This window comes from Canis lupus, chromosome 18, assembly GCF_048164855.1.
Source record: "Canis lupus baileyi chromosome 18, mCanLup2.hap1, whole genome shotgun sequence".
NCBI classification, from domain to species: Eukaryota; Metazoa; Chordata; class Mammalia; order Carnivora; family Canidae; genus Canis; species Canis lupus.
In genome coordinates, this window is record NC_132855.1 from 6,475,085 (window position 1) to 6,495,407 (window position 20,323).

Consider the following 20,323-nt stretch of genomic DNA (forward strand, 5'->3'; position numbering starts at 1 on the left):
AGAGAAAACTCAGAGAACCACCTTCATGGAGTTATTTATCCAAGACTTATGGAAACTGGAACATTGACATGATATTACTCCCAGGAGCCTAGAGGAATCTTTCTAAAACTGTGAAGATGGTGTATTTATATTTATAATTGTGAGTATGAAATCTCCAGCATTTTTCTTAAAGTTTTGAGCTCAGTCTCTAGTTAATCTGTGGAGCTTAATTTGTAAAACAACATTGCCCACATAACTGCTTAAAGATTAGCAAGACCACTTGGGGATAAAGATATAAATTGCAGCCATGAGCTAGAAGTTGTGCTCAGTTCTTGACCAGGCTTGCCAATATCAAGGATTCTCAGTGTCCAGGGCCCACATCAAAGTGACCCTCACAAATATTTTATCAACTCGCTCTATGCATTGTGCTATTTTCCAAGCACCTATACTCCTTCCTAATTCTCCTGAGCCTCATTTTTCCATGACTTGTGTGTGCTACCAGTAATAGCTAACTAAAATCTGATTTAGTTCTTGTGATTCCTTTCCCAAATAATACGGAGAATTGTAACAAATCTCCATAAGACAATGAAATGGCCAGACATTCCAGTTAAATCTCTACCAAAGTTTTACTCGAAAGATAATAGAGAGCAAGCCCAAAATTTGAGAAGTCTTTAATAGTAATCAGAGCCACCTTCCACTGGATTTAGTCAGGTCTTTAATAAGACACAGGTGACATTTCTTCCCCACGCTCCTAGTATCTTCTGTTGTAGAAGAATCATCGTGCTGTCTGTGTCTCCTGCCTGTTGCCCACCTTAAATACATCGAGTGATCTGGGATAGGGTCGGCTGCAAAAAGGATGAGCAACTAAATATTGAAATCATTACAAGGGAGCATATGGTTAAATCTGGAGTATGTCTTCAGGGATCATTAAGAAACAGTTGATATCTGAAGGTTTTATGAAGAACTAAGTGATTGGTCACTCTACTTTTTCCATATGGAAAGATGACTTTAAAAACACTTGCCTAAGAACAAAAACATTTGTCCTATGAGATCGTGCCGTTGGAGACAACATGGTTGGACCTAGACAATGAATGTAATGTTGTGGGGCAACTATGCTCAAATTTTTTTTTTGAAAATCATAATCAAAACAAACTTATCCTAAAAAATAAAATTGCTTCTTTTCTCCAGGAGAGGCCTCGCTGTCCCTGTTAACTCATAAGAAAAATAAAAAATAAAAAACAATTGAGTTTTCTGGATAAAGATTACTTCTTGTATGTTACGTATTTTTTTTTTTTTTATAATCAAGATGTTTGTCCCTTCACATTTTAGTCCATTAGGAACTCATTCTAATGGTTTTATTCCAGGGGCAAAAGAAGGTTTGAACAATTATTTACTAAGAACCATCTCTTTGTGTTGTGCTCCCAAGGAATGTGTAATTATTGTTGAAATAATACCTCTAGAATTTGCCAGAGGACACTGCAGAAGAGGAGATATGGAAGTTGCTTCCCAAAACAAGAGTTAGAGCTTGTTTGTACTTTCACAATTTACTTTAAAAAACAGAATTGTGGGATGCCCAGGTAGCTCAGCGGTTTAGCGCCTGCCTCTCAGCCTAGGGTGTGATCCTGGGGTCCCAGGATGGAGTCCCACGTCAAGCTCCCTGCAGGGAGTCTGCTTCTCCCTCTGCCTCTCTCTCTCTGTGTGTTTCTCATGAATAAATAAAATAAAATCTTTAAAATTAAAAAAAAAACAGAATTGTGTTGGAAATAGAATAAACAATAGAATCAGGCAGACCTGGGCTTACATAGTGTAATATCTTCTACTTATTCGCTATATGACCTTGGGACAAAGACTTTTAACTTTTGTGCTTCTCAATTTCCTCATCTGTAAAATGGAAATAGAAATAACTTTTTCTCAGGGGATCCACTAGGCACGGAAGGTGATAATGCGCCTGGCAAGTAGTAAGCAATTTATAAATGTCAGTTTCTTCACACTCTCACTCCATTAATTGACAATTAAGTACATTTAGTGTTTAAATTTGCAAAGGAGTTTAGTGTTTTTCAGCTACAAGTTGAAATCACGATTCATAAATGTTTTATAACCAATTTAATATCAATCAAAATATTCTCACAATTAGATTCCCATGTTGACAAGATTTCATTTTAGATGTCTTTTTCACTATTACAGAGCATATGTATGGAAAAATATTCCAAACTTTAATTATATTTGCTCCATTCAGATGGATTTATGCTGCAACTTGCCTCCATTTAGGCCTTTTCTCTCGATTATTGCAGTAACCTCCCGGCCGCTTTCCTTGACTACAGCTCCAGGGCCACCAAGTCCATCCGCCCCTCCATAGCCGTCCTCTGCACTGCTTGTCCCAGACACATATCATGACCTCCCTACTCTGCCCCCAAAACTGTAAGAGCTCCCCATTATCGAAAGGCTCATCTGGCATCTAAAGAGTGATTTTTCAGCCTACCTTTCCCATCAAATTGACCCACCTGGCAGGTATGCTCACCTTCTCCCACACAGTCACTTAAAGAACCAAACACCCACACCGGCTATTCACAGTGCTGCAAGCCCCTCGTGTTTTGACTCTGTTCTCCCTATCATTGTACAAAGAATTCCTTTGGAATGGAAGTCCCCTCAGGCACCCGCTCCCCAGCCCTATTTTTGTGGATGTCATCAAGGTCATTTAAATCTTACTATTTAGAGAGATTCCGAGTCCACTGAAGGCCAAGTGGGCTTTCAAACCAACCCTCTTGGAGATAACAACTCTTAACTTTAGACGAATATATATACCAAAAACCAAAAGCAGGAAGAATCTGGAATTGACACTTGACAAAAGGGAATTGCGCCTGGTGAGTTTTTATTTTTACACTTTCCAGCCAGAGGAGAGGCTGCAGTCTGTACCACAGAGGTGCTAAAATTCTGATAGAAAACCCACAGTTTGTATGGTTTGAAGAACTGGGATAGAGAATTCAGGGAAACCATAGCCACTCAAAAGTAAGAAGGAATCCAGGAAAGAACGGAGCCAGGGAATAGGAGCCCCAAATTCTCTGTGTTGACTCTACTCAAATCTTTGGCTAAGCTGAGAACAGCTCTTCCACGGGGCAGGTGCAGTGGAGCCCGAAGGAATCGACCTGAGCCGTGAGCACCTGCCGAGTATCCAGGTCTGAGGGTTGAGTCCGACCAGGTTAATTGTCTGCAAAAACAGATGTAAAAAAAATGTCAGGACCTTTCAGGGGAGTATAATCAGATTCAGAGTCTTCAGAACAATTTTCACAAAGTCCAGGATATAATCCAGAATTGCTCAAATAGGAAGAACAGGAGAATATGCCCCATTCTCAAAAGAGAAATCCATGAAGACCGAGCCTGAGACCACTTCCACGCTGAACTTAGCAGGTCGGATTTTAAATCAGCTGTCATGTTTAAGAACCTGAAGGAAAATGCATCTAGCGATGAATTAAAATATAAAGCATTATTTTAAGAGAGCCAAATGGAAGACTTTAAACTACAAAATAAAATATATGAAATCAATTATGCCTTTCCAGGAAACTTACCTAGGTTCTCATCTTCTAGTTGAAATTAACCTTCTCCTCATTCACAGATTGATATTTGTACTTCTATTATAGCAATTTGAGGTCTCTCTTCAGTGATTTATTTATGTACATCTCTAGCTCTCTGATAATAGTTCCTGGCATCATTCCTTGAATCCTAACCTAGTGTGCATTCTCGGAATTAGCAACACTGGGAAATGGTTACCGTCTTGGGCACTGAGTCCGCAGACCTGTGTTTGATTGATCCCTCCGACCATGCTACCTAACTCATCTAAGCTTCCATTTCCGCCTCTGTAAAACCACAATAATAACAACTGAAAATTAAATGAAATAATGCATAGAAAGCACTTAGCACACTTGTGAACTTGTTCTACAAAACGTTTTGGCCACCCACCCATAATGGACCAGGCATTCTGCTGGGTATTAGAGAGAGAACAGTAAGGACCGTGTAAGATCCCAACTTTCTTGGAGTTCATAAATGAGAGAGGGGAGACATTCAATAAGTCAAGAAACAGCCATAATTGCCCTATACTTCATAAGTGCTCCGAAGGAAATAAACACTTACTGGATGGACGGAGTTAACTTGGTTACAATTCAATGAATGGTGGTTATTTTGTTATTATTATATCATTTTTGTGCTCCCCACAGCACTACGCTCATGCTTTGGAGAAAGTATATGCCTAATGAACATTTGTTAAATTTGCTTTCTCTTTGCTTAATTTGCATTAGCGACATCTTACAATAGGAGGAAAGAAAGGGCTATGGGCTACTTGGTACATCCATAGCCAGACTGGCCCAGCCCACAACATATGGCATCTGCTCCCCTTTCCCTTCTGAAGGTCTAGACCATTTCCGAAGGCGAAAGTATTTGTTTAAATGCAATGTAATAAATTCAGTAATTAAATCTAAGAGAACTGAGATGTGGTGCTCAAGGGAGTGACAAATTTGAATTTGACTAGCCAGATTGTTTGTCCTTGGAGGAGGCATTAGCAGCTAATCTAGGGAGGGAAATTTGTTGTTAAAAGCAAACATTAGAATATAATAACTAAACAAGTGGTTTGACATGTGGTGCATTAATTGTGCTAATTGTAGGTTAAGAAGAGGTAGATCTCACACTGCTAAATGTTGATTACAAGCTGGAAATTGCTGCACAGGAATTGCGGTTTTGTGCTTTGGTGAAGGAATTCTGCTTCTGTTTGCGTCTGTTTGGGTGCGGGGCGGAGAAACATTGCTAGGAAAACAATTAAGTTAGTTTGTGACACTAGACCCCTTAGGGAGAGTTTCAGAGGACTGCTGTGATTAAGCCCTCAGGACACAATTTCGAACAAGCTTTTCTCCATTTGAGGTCTCTAACATGTATCCCACTCCCTCCCTGCAACTTGCAAGGCACACTTCCACTCACTCATAAACACAAACATAGCCTTTAAAGTAGTAGTAGTAGTAGTAGTAGTAGTAGTAGTAGTAGTAGTAATAATAATAATAATAATAATAATAATGATTTAAAAATGGACAAAGCCTGTGTGTTGTTGGGAATACAAGTAAGCACATAACAAACGGTGCTAAGGTTTGTTTTCTCCTGAAAAGTACCAGTGTAGAGACACCACGGAATTATCTCTGCCTCATTCCGGTTAAGGTCAGTATGTAATTCACTGTAGGTCGAAAAGGGGCTTCTGTTTGTTGCTCTTTATTTGCTTTCTCTTCAGAGGCTTGATGATATTCAGAAAATTTAGAGTAACTGGGTGTCTGTGAAACTTTAAAATGGGCCACAAGTTTCTTCTGAGTTTTTTAAGTGTCCCTTCCTGCCCTCTGGCTCACATACATTTCCATTGTTCTAAGGGTTAAAAACTGCACTATCACAATGACAAGCCTTATTACTCAGTCAAAGTAAATGGATCACCACATAACCTTACAGAAATGTTCTTCCTTAAGCTATTAAAACATTCCATGCCCTTAGATGACAACAATTTCTCTGCCTTTTGAAATTTCTTTTCTATCCTGCGGAGTTCATAGAGATATGCTTGGTTAAAATCAACTTATATAAAACTATGCACTGTAAATTCTGACACTTCTGTTTGAATCTCTTTTCAAACACTTGTCTTTGCTCACCATAATAGATGTCAGTTCTTCTGATGTAGTTCAAGCATGAGCTTCATATGAAGACTCAGCTATGTCTATTGCATTTCTGAAGCTACTACTCACTGAAGTTTTGTGCTGTTTGACATCAAAGATAGGCAAGAATCACCTGCTGAGTTCACATGCATGGAGCAAAACATCTTCAAATCACTTTTGCTAGACAAAAGTTTTTTTTTTTTTTTTTAAATATTAAGCTTTCACTATCGTGTGGACTTAAAGACAAATGCAGTCCTCGTTAAGGTCACAACACTGTATTATTAAAATATGCGTCTGAATTTAGCCGACTTTAAAACTAAAGGTAATTTGTGTGGTTGCTTCAGATTTGAAATCAGCTGCAAAGAATTCAGCATCATTCAGACATTCAAAATGTGATTTTTATTCAGTACGCAGTTATTTTGCTCAAAGGTAAAAAAGCACTTTAAACATTCTCAAACCAAAAGAGACTCTTCTAATATTTCCAACTTTAATAGATGTCCTTGACTTCAATTAAAGAGATAATTCCATTCAAAATAAATACTGTATACAGAGTATTTGAAAACTACAGATTTGTATTTTTTAAAACTCTACTTAAATTTCAGAGTTACAACAAAAAATGCAGTGTATATCTTCCTTTTAAATAAAAACAATAAGCGATAATTTTGAATTTTTCTAAGCGATGTTATTTGACATTACTTTTGTTAAACATCAGCATTTCTTCTGGAAGAATAAAAATGATGTTACTAAAGAGATGTGAACGTGATGTTTTTCATGTCCATTGATGTTCTGGATAAAAGTTTTAAAATTTGGATTCCAGGGGCATCTGGGTGGCTCAGTCAGTGAAGCATCTGACTCTTGATCTTGGGGTCATGGATGGATCAGCTTGAGATTCTCTCTCCTTCTCTCTCTGCCCCTCCCCACTGTGTGCACTCCCTTTCTCTCTCTCTCTCTCTCTCTCTCAGATAAATAAATACAATCTTTTAAAAACATAAAAAAATAAAAATAAATAGGAATTTGGATTCCAAATTACTGAACTCCATGGAAGGCTAAGTGCGTGATACTAAAAATGAGGCAAAGGCTTGAACATGCCCAGAGAGAGGCCTTTGTGGTAATTCGCTTTTTAGATGCCACGAGTTTTCAAATTTTGGCTTTCATAAGATATTATTTTAAAAATTTGGGAGGCTGTCATACAAAATCTGTAAATTTTTGTGTATTTAGGATATGTTTTTAAATGCACATAGTTACGTGATTTCAATACATGTAGTTTGCCATTGCCATTATATTTAAAGGGGTGTGTGTATATATGTGTGTGTGTATTTCTATATATTGTATTTATATAGACATTTTATTGCAAAAAAACTGAAAACATCTAACTTTAAAAATAAGTCACTAGATTGTTTTACTTTGCCATGAATCAGTATTTAGAAATTCCTGCATGTTTTTCTCGAACCAATCCAGAGATGCCCTGTGCTGATTCGTGTTCACATATATCATTCAACTCAAATCGTCTCAGTGGTAAAGTGTTTGACTGAAGCACAAGGACAGAAGAGAAATATATAGAGGGGTTTTTCCCCCCAATCCATACACATACAAAAAAATACAGTGGAGAGAGAGATAAAATGTTATGTCAGTGTAATCCCTTAGCTAACTAGTCAACCAGAGAATGACCACTCAAGTCCAGAGTCCCTGTGCCTTTCTTTATTGCAATCACATTTTGAATTATCTTTCTATGCTATGAGAGACTCTGATTAAAGAAATGTTCTCAGTTTCATGTCTTGGAAAGGGTATGGTTAGGAGTGGAATCTATCCAGATCTTAACCAATGTTGTAATCGAGCAAATATAAGAAGGAAAACAACAGAAGTGCTGTATGGCACTTGATTCTATTTTAGTTTCCTAGATAGTATTAATAAATATACTAAACTTAATTTAAATGCATTATTTGGGTTTGAGACAGAGATTGTTGGCGGCTCACCAAAGTCCAAGTTCTTTGCTTTTTCCTGGTATGTAACTATGCTACAGTTTCCCTTGCAGTTAAGTATGTTCGTATTACTGAATTCTAACCAATAGAGGGCGATCAGAAGTGAGATGTGCTACTTTCAGACCTGTACCTGGCCCATAAAACCCTCCCTTCATGTCACTCCCCGCAATCTCCATTTCCAGTTGGAAAGGTATGTGTTGAAAGCCTCTGACAGTCTGAGTTCCTGAAATGACTGCATGGAGGAGAACCACGCTTTGACTTATTTAGCCACCAAAATAGTTGCATGGGCCTGAAACAGACTTCTGTTGTGTTTGTACCAGCATCCATTTGAGTTTCTACTTGTTATAATTGGTAGTCTGCCATCGGCCTACATGTCGGGATCTACTAGTACCAAGAGTTAGCCTACCTTTAACCTACAGCATTCAATTTTATCTTCAAATTATCTAATAAACTTTTATTTTTCAGTTAATGCAGGTGTGTGTTTTACGCTGGGCTGTTCATGAAGGTTTAATTGTCACATGGCATTCCCACAGCTCTCTTCTGAGAATGATGGTCTCTGAAATAAGAGAATACTCCACTGGCCATCACTCACTGGATGAAGAATTGACACTGTTGCTAAACATCTGCCCTAAGAAACTTGTCACTTGGAGGAATGAGAGAGAAAATAATTAAAAATACGGGAAGAAAATTAACAATATATGTTAATATATTTTTAGACATACTAAAAATTAACCATACTATACAGATCCTCCTTGAATACTTTCAAATTCTAGGCATTAGAGAAAGGTGGGTTTTTTCATTTTTTTTCTGTTGCTATTGCTGTGTAATAGATCATCCCAGAACTTAGTATCATAAAACAACCATTTTATTATGCTTATGGATTATGAAGTCTGGAATTTGAATAGTCCTAGAAGGAGTGGATTTTCTCTGTTCCACAATGCCTAGAATTCCACATAGAAAGATATGAAGGCTGAGAGTGACATAGCCACGAGGAGTCAGAACGATCTTTATTCTCATGTCTGGCGGTCAGTTGGGACCTCAGTTGGGTTGGCAGCCAGAACACCATCACGTGGACTGCCTGTGACATCTCAGCACAGGCTTGATTGTTCAGGCTTCCTTGCAGAACAGTGGCTGGAGTTCAAGAGTGAACATTCAGAGAGAAACAGGTGAACACTATGTTGTTTTTCCTAACCTAGCCTCAGATGTCACATCGCATCACTCTACCACCATCTTGAATCTGGCTAAGTTCAAAGGGAGGAAATGAAGATTCTATTTCTGAGTGGAATGGTGAAGTCACATTATAAGAAGACTATGTGGAGGAGCACCTGGGTGGTCCAGTTGATTAAGCGGCTGCCTTTGGTGCAGGTCATGATCTCAGGGTCTTGGGATGGAGCTCTGCATCAGGCTCCCTGCTCAACAGGGAGTCTGCTTTTCCCTCTGCTGCCCCCCGCTTCCCCCACTTGTGAGCTCTCTGTCTCTCAAATAAATGAATAAAATCTTTTTAAAAAGGAAGATTATATTTAACAGCTATCTGGGAAATACAATCTGTCACAAGGTCATTAATAGGAGGATATACATACATTAAATGTAGTTTAATAATATATAGGCAACAGAGAAGAAATTATGCAAAACAGCTAAGACACAAAAGTGGAGAAGGAATTGTACTTCGGCCTTTGGCAGAGTCGCTGCTACAAATTTAGTTTGTAAAATCCTTATAGTGAGAATGCATGCGTGTATATATGCATACATATATATACACATAGGTGTATACATAGGGAAGCACACATGTGCATGTATACACACACTATCTGTATGCATATATGGGAACTTGTATACACAAAGGCTTTATATTAAGGATTAAAGAAGTACAAATCAATAATAAGACAGTCAACTCAATTTTTTAAATGTACAACAGGCAAAAGCAAGCACTTTTTAAGAAAGGTACCCAGATAACAAACATAGCTTCATTTCAGTACTTATCAGTGAAATGCAAATTAAAACCAAAATGAGGTGTCACTGCATGACCACCTGAATGGCTAATTTTTTTCAATGTGTCTACACATATGTTTATTTCTTTTATTTAAGTTTTTATTTTAATTCCAGTTGACATAATACCAGTTTCAAGGGTACAATATAGTGATTCAACACTTCCATACATCACGTGGTGCTCTTTAAAATGGCAATATAAGTGTGAGTAGAAAAGTGGGGCAACCAACGATAATGTACATTGATAACACCCCTTTAGACATCCTTTGGTAGTATCTACTAAAGCTGACCATAGGCCCACTTTATGTTCAGAAATTCCAGTCCTTGATATTTATTGGCTGAAATGTATGCATATGTTCATCAAAAGACATGCGCAAAAGGTTATAGAAATATTATTCATAATAGTCCACATCTGGAAACCACTTAAATCCATTAACAGTAGGATGGATAAATAAATCACCATGTATTTGTGCAATGGAATATTATACAGCAATAAGAAACCAATTACCCTCTAAGGCTACACAAAATGATATGAATTTCACAAATATAACATTGACTGGAAGAGGCCACACTAAAGACTACTTATGATATGATTTGAATTATATAAAGTTCAAAACCAGACAAAATGGATTTATGGTTATATCTGAAAAGGATGAATATTTGGCATGTAGCTTATATCTCAACCAACCTATTAAAAAAATCAATCTGTATTGATAGACTCAAGTTTGCTCACCTTTGATCGGATGTTTACTGGAATGGAGCAAAGTAATGCTTCTGGAGTCCTAATACTGTCCCTATCTCTGTATGGATGGTGGTCATACGGATATGTTTCCTTGTAAACTGCCTCGATTTGTTTACCTGACTATACGTATGTTATACATCAAAGGCAATAAAGTTTTTCTAAAAAAAATTAAATGGAGGTATCACCCAGAGGAAGCAATTGAAGTTAGATTTTGAAAGGGAAAGCGAGACGACTGGGTCAGGGAACCCCTATTGCAATCTGAAAGATGTGATAGACCTCTGTGGGGCCTTCTGTGCCTGCCAGCGTGGTGTCCAGTGCTTCTAAGAGGTAAGCCTAGCACAGCTCCCCATGCCTGGGGTAACTGGAACATTGCTCTGTTTTTTACAACTTGAAGAAACCATAACAAAAAAAAAATTTAGTAAAATATGAGAAATTGCAGGATAAGAGAAGAGCAGTGAGAAAACGTGAGGTTGTATAAATAACAACTTAGAGATATAGTTTAAATATTCAACCATAATTCTGTGATTTTTTTTTTCATGGAAATCCAGGCAAGGAGCTTTCCAATGATTTGACTTGACTTGATACATGATAATATTTAGCAGTAATGAGCAATATTTTAATAAAAAAGTAATAACAATGAAGTAGAAGAGCGTTGCTCTTTCTCAGAGACATGAGTTAGGTACGTATGAATGAGCTGACCCATTGGGCTTGGTGAGAAAAAAGTGATATGGAAGAAGAAAAGAAATCCTGTTTTCAGGAAATCCACTATGCACCCTATTTAAAATACTATCCACCAAAAATATACGTTTTTATAAAGCATTTGGTTGTGTTCAATTCATGTTGACTCATTCATTCATTCACTCAGTGTTTACTATGTGCCAGGCACTATTGTCGCTATTGGAGTGAACAAAACAGAGGAGACTCTCTGCTTTCAAAGGGGTTACGTTTTAGTTGTGGAAAGAGTGAGGGATACATCCTAAAAGTATCAATTAGTGAAATAAACTAATAAGATGATAAGATCTACGGAAAAATATGAACATGGAAAGGGGATGGGGAGTTCTTGAGGATGGGTGAGGTTGCTCTGCTTCTCCCAGCGGTCAGGAAAAGGTCTCCCTGATGAGGTGGTATCTGAATAAGGAACTGGAAGGGACAAGGGAGTAAGCCTTGAATGCAGACACTTACTCTTTGTTTAGTGGCAAGCACTTGTTTGGGACACTTGGCAAGGACCTGGGGATCCTCAGAAGTGCATGGGCTCTGGGCAAGGGTCTTGTCTGTGACCTTAGCTTGTGCTGCACATTTCCCCACTGCTCCTATGGACCCCGTCTCTGTCCTCGGTGCTCCGCTCTGTGCTGGCGATCATGACCACTGGGCACTCCCTGAAGAGACTCCCTTGCCTTGGAGGTCCGAGGACTCACCTGCCCTCTGGGTGACTTTGGCTGGAGGCCAATGAAAGAAAGAAGAATGGGTTCAGAGTATTTATTCTTGTGGTCGCCTTCTTGTCTCTCCCGAAAGCCTCAGCACCTGACAATGTTCCAGTTACCCCAGGCATGGGGAGCTGTGCTAGGCTTACCTGTCAGGTGCTTGTCTCTTAACCACGAGAGACCCTCACTGCAGGTTCCTGGAAATCCGTGGGCCCTTTGCTGCCTCAGGCCCAGGGGAGCAGCTGCTTCCCACCATTACCGACCTCAGCGCCCTGCAAGTCCTTCCCTCAACTCCCTGAACCCTGCTCTCTCCTTGTAAGTAGGCTCTTTATTCAACTCTCCTCATTCACACCTGCTTGGGGTGTGGCCTGTTGCCTGCCAGGACCCTGGCTGGTACAAAACACTTTATTTTCTTCATCTTTCTGAAACTCAGTTTCCTCACTGGCAGGAGAAACAAACCCAGCCCTACTGATTTCTTAAACTTCTTGCAAGGATTCACCGAGATGGCATTTTTAAAGTCCCTTAACACATTATCTAGAAAATAGGATGCAATTTTTGAATGGGCATCTTTATTACTCTAAAGATAAGTAAGACAGTCTCCCTCAGGGAGATCCGTCTAGAAAGAGGTGGCTACTTCCATAAGCAATATGCCTAATAAAAGCAATATAAATGCTATTAGTTTACACAGATTATCAGTCGCTTACAACTACATAATAGCAATATAGGGAAAATGCTACAAATTCTCAGAGTCTGTCCCTCACCCCTAATCCATTTTCCACATACCTGCCGGAGGGATCTTGCCAGCACATCCTCTGCCCCAAGTCTGTTGTGATAAATTCAGAATTGCTTGGCATGCAAGGCCTTTTGTGATCTGTTTTTTTGTCTGCTTCATCTCTTACTGGGCCTCGGTCCTTTTCCTCTCACTGTTGTCCAGCTGCATGGTGCCACCTTGTCACTCCTCTCCATCCCCTGGGCTGTCCTCTACTGCTGTTCTCTACCTCATCCTCTTAACTCCAACTTCCCCAGCAGGGGCTCCCCCTATGTTCCACTCATGGCACCACAGATATTTCCATCACATCCCCCACACAGGTAGGAACCCTACGTGCCCTTCCAGACCATAAGCTTCCAGAGGAAAAGTACAATGCTTTCATTTCTTTATGTTCAGGGAGGAAAACAAATATTTGCAATATTTAAAAAACAGAGGGGCGGGGGGAGGGAATTTCTACATGCACGTTTTTCTAGGTGCAAGACAGCTGATAATTCAGCTCAAGTTGACAGAAGTAGACACACAGTGAAGCGTGCCTAAGGAGGCTGAACTTACTAAATACACCACTTTTCCTCCTGCAGGATTTGCTTTGGAAATGTTGGCGTAAAGGTAGATACTCTGTGTTCAGAAATACGGCCACACAGGACATTTGGTAAGCTTTTGAAAGTTTGGTAAAACTGAATGAAATGATCTGTATTCATTTTCATGTTTAAGTTTTCTTCAGTAAGCCAAGTTCTTCCCAGAGTCCTACGTATAAATTAATGATGATAATAATGACAGTGACATGTATTGTAATAATAATGTTCTATGGTACTGATTTTAGTTGACCATGTGGCACCGTGTTCTGCAAATCTCTTAGACACATACAATTGAAACTTTAGTGAACAGCAAGCTATCAAAATGGTGCATATCAATAATAATAATAATAATAATAATAATAATAATAGGGACAATGAGAAAAACAGAAGCGTAAGCAGTTGAGTGATTATTTTGTTTCAGACAGAGGGTTGAAGTTATTCTATTCCCATGTAAAATGTGCTTCTGTCACACAAATTAGTTCAAGGGTGGATCAGTAAGTAGGAAAATGATATTAGCATAAAGAATGAATTGCATTTGCTTATATGTGATTTGGGGGGGCATAAATATTTTATACCATAACTTAGCTAAATACAAAATAAGCAAAGTGGAACTGCCAGCAAAAAATTCCTCATTGCTGTGTTATTTCTTCAGCATATTGGACATTGATCTACCCTTTAAGGTGTGTTAGTGTCTTCTCACTTTTTATCGTGCTTGTCAGTGATCTGGAAACAGAGATGCCTGAATTTTGAGTGGCTGACTCCCATCCTTCTTTTTCTGTAAGTACAGTTTTGCTGAATGAAAGTTTTTTTCTGGAATGCCTAATTCACTTTTAATCAAAACGCCTAGATTTTGCATGCATCACTTCAGTTATACATGACAGATACATAAAGGACAATGATCAACAAGAGTGAACATCCACAACAAATATATTAAGGGGACTTTGTAAAATTTTCTGTTTTCAAAAATAGTACATTTTTCTTTTAAGTAAATATTCAATATATTTTTTTTAAACGATGACACTGAAGGATGATCACTGAAGGACATTAAACCATTCTGGATATTTCACTTTAGATTTCATGGGAGAGATGGAGAGATTCAGCAGAAGCCTATTTTTTTTTTTTTTTTTTCAAAAAAATCACCTGTGATAGAAAGTAGAGTATTCGGGATGCCTGGAGGGCTCAGCGGTTGAGCCTCTACCTTTGGCTCAGGGTGTGATCCTGGAGTCCAGGATAGGGGATCGAGTCCCACACTGAGCTCCCCACAGGGAGCCTGCTTCTCCCTCTGCCTGTGTCTCTGCCTCTCTGTCTGTGTCTCTCATGAATAAATAAATAAAATCTTAAAAAAAAAGAAAGTATAGTATTCTAAATCACTCTAACAAAGACCATTATCTAGAATAAAAATATAAATAAAACCACATACAAAAAATAATTTATCTCCTTGCTCTGGTCAGTCTTTATATTTCATAGACTTGCTTGATTCCCATATTGTTTAAACTCACTAGGGAATGCAATAATTACATACATACTTAAATACAATAACTTACTTATTTCATAAATTTCTTTGACAATACAAGGTGAGGTAATAATTTTGTTCCCATGTGACAAAGAATATAAATGAAATAGGAAGGAGTCCTGCCATCTGCAAGAAAAAACACAATGCCTTTCTAGTCCTGGCTTTATTGGCTCTGGACCTGCCAAGTGACCATCTTTGAATCAATCGTTGTAGCAAAGGGAATAGGATATGCAGATTCACTTAACCTAATGAGGTCCTCCTCATTCTACCACGGAGGCTCAGAATATGAAAGGTGGTTCCCAAAAGTTATGAACTGTTAAATATATGAAAAGATAATCATCCTCATTTGTAATAAGAGAAACACTAATTAAAACTACAATGAGATATAATTTCTCACCTATCAGATTGGCAAAACTCCAAAAATTTGACAGTGAGGCTGCAGAGAATCAGGATCTGTCATACATTGCTGGTCAGGGTGCACATAGTTACAACTCCTGTGGAACTGGCAATATCTTGAATAATTGTATGTGTCAGTAGACCGGGAAATGCCATCCCTAAGAAATCTGCCCCACCTGCCTACCTCTACAATATAAAACAAAATTTGAAATAATACAAATGTCCATTAATAGTTGTCTGATTAAAAAACAAACAAACTGTGCTCCATGGGTGAAGGGTAGTATTATGTGACCATTAAATTAAAGAGAATGGAAAAGATTTCTATACACTGATATGGAGTGATATCTGGTATCATTATAGATGGAAAAAAAGTACAGAGCAATGAATAGATTATGGCACTTTTGGGTTAAAAATTGAAAACAGAAATATATATATATTATATAACATATATAATATATTTTATATATATAAGTGTCATACTTGCTTTTATATATATATATATAAATCACATATATATATATTATTTTATATATATATAAATCACATTCTGGTATTTATGTATATAAAATACCAGAATGTAACAAAAAATGGTCATGTATAGGGAAGGGAGTTGACAATGTGGAGAGGACAGGGATGACAGCAAACTTCACTAATAAATTGCTTTACATTGCTTTGACCCTTAAACTATACACAAACCTAAAAACTGAAAACAAATTGAGACAAATAAGCCTAATTGTATATTAAACTGGCAATATGACCTCAAAGAGGAGAAAGAAAAAAGATTCTTCAAAATGTCATCTAAACACAGCTCTGACTCTGTATCCTCAGTGGGATATATTCTAAAGGGAAAAAAGGGATTTTAAGAAATCTTCAGATATACTCAGTAGTGAAGAATGAAGATAGAACTCAAGCAAGTATGACAAAAATGTTTACAGTTATTGAACATGGGCTGTGGGCTTATGGATATCCATCGCAATAATTTCTTCACTCTGTATATTTGAAATTTTTCATAACAAAACATTGGAAACAGGTTATGACCATTAACTAAGCCAAGAGTTTTTGAGATATTTTGTGGGTTATCACTTTGTTCCAAAGTAGATATTTTGTAAAAGTTAGAATCAAACATTCTTACACCACATGCCTCAAAACCTAGGAGAAAATCTAAGCAGTCACTCTGTGTCCTGAGTGTATATGGAAAGACAGAAACTACAAAGCTATAAATGAGAGGGTTATAAAAAGAATTCATTGCTTAAATAACAGAAAAATTAAAGATTTCTCTTCTGCAAAGAACATAGTACAGGGAAATGTGATAGAAAAGAAGATATTTGCCATATTCAAAACAACAGAGTAGCAATACCCTGATTGCAAGGAATCCCTGACAATCAACAAAGAAGATAAAACCTGTAATAGGAAAAGGCACAAGAGAAAGGAAAGACTTGCAGAAAATGAAACCTAAAAGAGGCCCAAGATTATTCAGTAGAGACCTGTAAGTGAAAACCAGGGGATCACCTTGACGCCTTCTAAACTCACAAGTACCGAAAGGAATGTGGGGGTGTCGATGAGTCCAGACATTCCAGGGAGCATGCCATAAACAGCCATCCCAGTCCAGAGGACTTTGAAAGGTATTCACAGTGCGGAAGTGCCCAAGGATGTTCCTCAGAGTTAAATCTATGAATCAGCCAGCACATACCAGGATGGCACACTTGGTTTTTGTTTTTGTATGTTTGGGTTATTTTTGTTTGTTTCTCTGTGTGTGTTTCGTGTTTTAGAGAGAGAGAGAGCCCAGAGGGGAGGGAGGCGGGGACAGAGGCAGAGGGAGAGAGAGAATCTCAAGCAGACTCGGTGCCCAGCGTAGAGCCCCACACACAGCTTGGTCCTATGACCCCAGATCACGACCTGGGCCGAAATCAAAAGTCCATCGCTTAACCAACTGAGCCACCCAGGTGCCCCCATAGTTGTTTTTAAAATATTGAGATAGACCCCTATTGCTTGGTGAACCCGACCAGCAGGGGTTTCTAGGAACCTGCTCCAGGGCTGCAGCTGGTGACTGTTTTAACCAGACAAGGATTGTGATGTGCCAGCTGTAAGCACGTCTACGTCATGCCCGCTTACAGCCTTGTTAGTTGTGATGAGGGAGTGGATGCAGCCTGGCACCTGTCCTTTAACGCGGGAATAGATAAATATGGTGAAGCATGGTGCCGTAATAGAGATGAGGCCTGTGCTCACACAGCAACACAGTTGTGGGATATAACATAGTGAGTCCAATTAGTCTCCTGTAGATGGGGATTCACATTGTTCCCAGAAGTTTGCTATGCAAATAATGTTGTACATATGCCATTGTGATTTATAGAAGTATGTATGTATATATATATATATATATATATATATATATATATATAAAGATTTTATTTATTTTAGAGAGAGAGAGTGCAAACACAAGTGGGGAGGGGCAAGGGGAGAGGGAGAAGCAGACCCCCTCCTGAGGAGGGAGCCCAACTCCGGGGCTCATCCCAGGACCCCAGGATCATGACTTGAGCCAAGGCAGACACTTACCAATGACTGAGCCACCCAGGCACCCATAGAAGTATAGGGACTGCTGAAGCAAAGTGTAAATACATATATAGTATGGCTTTGTTAGATCCTTCACAATTCCCTCCTGTCGGGTTGTTCCACTTTGCAATCCCACCAACAATTTTAAAAGGCAAGCATGTACACCATCAAAATGAAATTCTACTAAACTGCCAAAGAACAGATCCTTTCATTCACCTAAGAAGTCTTCCAGAAGAAAAGAAAGAAAGAAAGAAGGAAAGAAAGAAGAAAGAAGAAAGAAAGAAAAGAAAGAAGAAAGAAAGAAAGAAAGAAAGAAAGAAAGAAAGAAAGAAAGAAAGAAAGAAAGAAAGAAAAAGAAAGAAAGAGACCAACCTCCCACTCATTCTAAGAAGTAATACATGTCTTGATTACAGGAGCTTTGTAGTCTTTTTTTTTTTTTTTTAAGATTTTATTTATTCATGAGAGACACAGAAAGAGAGGCAGAGACACAGACAGAGGGAGAGGCAGGCTCCATGTGGGGGGCCCCATGTGGGACTCCATCCCATGACCCCGGGATCACCCTGAGCCGGAGGCAGAAGTGGTGCCCCTGTAGTAAATCAGTCTTGAATTTCTTTTTTTTGTTTTTTTAATTGGAGTTCAGTTTGCCAACATATAGCTTAACACCCAGTGCTCATCCCGCCAAGTCTTGAATTTCTAATAGCGTCGGCCCTTCCCGTTTGTTCTTCTCCTTCGGTACCGGGTTGGCCATTGAGTAAGCGTGTGCTTCTCTAGTGTAAACCAAATGAGTGTTTCTGGGGTTTTTCTCCCACAGAAGTAGGCCAGGATGGCCAGACTGGCTGGAGTGGAGGGTTCCTTGCTCCCTCTTGAAGGGTTGCAGCTGGCTCCAGTTGGCTGTAGTGCTTCCCCAGGGCTACCTGGGCTCCGAGAAAGGCCTCCTGGTCAGGCTCTGGCTAAGTGGTTGCTCCTGGGGCCAGAGCTCCCAACAGGGTGCTGTGGTGTGGTTCAGGGTGGCTCCTTTCCCTCCGTCCTGCGGAAAGCCTGGGGGAAGTTTTCCCTGCAGGAAAGCTGGTCAAGCTCATGGATGTGAGACTCGCAAAAAGTGTGGGGATCCTACAACGATGGGGGTTCCTCTGGAGTTTTGAACCCTGAGAGTCATCCACCTGGAAGCTCCAGCAATTCACCAGTTGCAGGCCTGGCTTTCCTACAACCGCCCTGGTTTCCACCGGTTTCCAAGGAGGTTTCAGCTTGTGAGTTTGTGCTCGGGTAAGTTGTGCTTCTGTATCCACTGGTGGGTCACTCTAGTTTTGCCGGCAGTGGTTGGCCCTGTGATCTCACCTCTCGTAGAGACCTGAGGGAAGAGTTGTTGAGTCTTGGTTTGTTCGACTTGTTGACTTGTGAGGACAGAGTAAAACTTCCAATCCCTTCACATTAGGGGATGGAAACTGGAATGGAAGTTCCTATTCTATTTTTTAAGCCAACGTGGCAGATGCACAAGAATTCACCGTGTCAGTGTTTTATAGATTGTATTTACATGTTTTATGAACTCTCGGGTATGTCTTGTATATGTCACAGTGATATTTTATTAATGCAGTTGGTTTATTAGGAAAATCTTTGATAAAAATGGAAGTCGTCGATGTGTTTGAAATGGATTAACACCAACATCTTCCCATTGCAATAATCATCAACATTTCAGCAACATTTTACCTTATGTGTCTCAGGCGTGAAAAAAAAATGGGCCTTCCACGTATCACTTTTTTTCTTACTACTCTGATTGAGTTCCTCGGCGATTAAAAAGCCTGAGTCTAGAGGGCGCCTACTTAAAATTCCTCTGCCTTTAGGATTATAAAAGTTAGGAAATGGAAATTGTCTTTGCATTTGAAAATCAATCATATGCTGATGATTGATGATTAAAAGCATACACAAATTAAATGCTTTCAGAACAATTTCCTTCTCTTCATCACTCCTTTTTACAGTCAAACCCCCGAAGAGTGTGGCCATGCTGAAGAGTAATTGTTCCTTGCCACCCCTCAAATCGTGTTCTAAAAGGTTTGTTATTTGGGAAATCTGATCCATTGCTTCCCACCACTTGTGACTGGGAACAGAGTTGAGTTTATCTCTCCTTATTTAAAAAAAAAAAAAAAAAAGTCTGCGATTTGTATTAGAACCCATATGTCTCTACAATGCGATTTCCAGAAGCGGACCTTAGTGTTCATCTTGGAGAATTCCAGGCTTATGAAATGAAATAAATATCACATTTATTCTGCTAGGTGACGTTTTCCAACAATGAGCTGTTTCTAGAGCTTTGATCTAGAGTTTTGAATTCTTTATTAGAAGCCATTCTAGCAAATTTCTTTTCCATCTCCCTGGGAATAAATAGCCCCCAAGTATCATCCACTCACAGGTAATTTGGGTTATGTGGATTGGCGTACTTTGTCCTCCGCGAACGAGATGGCTTACACAGACCACAGGAGAGAACCCCTTGGGGAGCACGTGCACTGCGGAGGGCCCTTCTCCTTGGCCTCGGGCAGTGTCCATATGCCTCCTGTTGTTATCACACTCTCGGCAAGCCTGGTGCCACCCACTCCAGCGAAGAGACCTTAGTCTCAGGGTATTGGGACAGCAAATTCTCTGTGGTTCAGACCTGCAGATTTCTGGGTCTTAGAAAATCATACAGCTTGTCTCCTGGCCGTCACTTCTTTTCCCACTGGTATGCAAAACTTTAGTCCCTTGGCAAGAAGAGGGAA

The 20,323-nt window shown here is 39.2% G+C and overlaps 1 long non-coding RNA gene across 1 annotated transcript in view; it reads right to left on the minus strand.

The window, feature by feature from the left end:
• Positions 1-2,839: 2,839 nt before the first annotated feature.
• The window catches only part of LOC140609432 (uncharacterized), a 65,411-nt gene continuing 47,927 nt past the window's right edge, over positions 2,840-20,323 (minus strand). The window contains exon 4 of the long non-coding RNA XR_012011265.1: positions 2,840-3,184. This is a non-coding gene — a long non-coding RNA (uncharacterized lncRNA). The remainder of the gene's footprint in view (positions 3,185-20,323) is intronic.